This window comes from Triticum aestivum, chromosome 5D (genome assembly GCF_018294505.1).
Source record: "Triticum aestivum cultivar Chinese Spring chromosome 5D, IWGSC CS RefSeq v2.1, whole genome shotgun sequence".
Classification (NCBI taxonomy): domain Eukaryota; kingdom Viridiplantae; phylum Streptophyta; class Magnoliopsida; order Poales; family Poaceae; genus Triticum; species Triticum aestivum.
In genome coordinates, this window is record NC_057808.1 from 144,378,520 (window position 1) to 144,379,765 (window position 1,246).

Consider the following 1,246-nt stretch of genomic DNA (forward strand, 5'->3'; position numbering starts at 1 on the left):
TCTAGTGTAAAATTATTTGTACTAGGCAATAGAGCTAGTTCAACTCTAGTGTAAAATTATTTGTACTAGGCTATAGAGCTAGTTCAACTCTAGTGTAAAATTATTTGTATTAGGCTATAGAGCTAGTTCAACTCTAGTGTAAAATTATTTCAACAAGCTGATAGAGCTAGTTCAACTCTAGTGTAAAAATATTGATACTAGTCTATAGAGCTAGTTCAACTCTAGTGTAAAATTATTTGTACTAGTCTATAGAGCTAGTTAAACTCTAGTGTAAAAATATTTGTACTAGGCTATAGAGCTAGTTCAACTCTAGTGTAAAATTATTTGAACTAGCTTATAGAGCGAGTTCAACTCTAGTGTGAAATTATTTTTACAAGCTCATAGAGCTAGTTCAACTCTAGTGTAAAAATATTTGTACTAAGCTATAGAGCTAGTTCCACTCTAGTGTAAAATTATTTGAACTAGCTTATAGAGCTAGTTCAACTCTAGTGTAAAATTATTTGTACTAGGCTATAGAGCTAGTTTAAGTCTAGTGTAAAATTATTTGTACTAGGCTATAGAGCTAGTTCAACTCTACTGTAAAATTATTTGAACTAGCTTTTAGAGCTAGTTCAACTCTATTGCAAAAAATTTGTACTAGGCTATAGAGAAGTTCAACACTTGTGTTAAATTATTCGTACAAGCTTATAGAGCTAGTTCAACTCTACCGTAAATTTAGTTGAACTAGCTTATAGAGCTAGTTCAACTCTAGTGCAAAATTACTTGTACAAGCTTATAGAGCTAGTTCAACTCTAGTGTGCAATTATTTGTACTAGGCTATAGAGCTAGTTTAATTATAGTGTAAAATTATTCGTACTAGGCTATAGAGCTAGTTCAACTCTAGTGTAAAATTATTTAAACTAGCTTATAGAGCTAGTTCAAATCTAGTATAAATTTATTTGTACTAGGCAATAGAGCTAGTTCAGCTCTAGTGTAAAATTATTTGTACTAGGCTATAGAGCTAGTTCAACTCTAGTGTAAAATTATTTGTACTAGGCAATAGAGCTAGTTCAACCCTAGTATAAAATTATTTGTACTAGGCAATAGAGCTAGTTCAACTCTAGTGTAAAATTATTTGTACTAGGCAATAGAGCTAGTTCAACTCTAGTGTAAAATTATTTGTATTAGGCTATAGAGCTAGTTCAACTCTAGTGTAAAATTATTTCAACAAGCTGATAGAGCTAGTTCAACTCTAGTGTAAAAATAT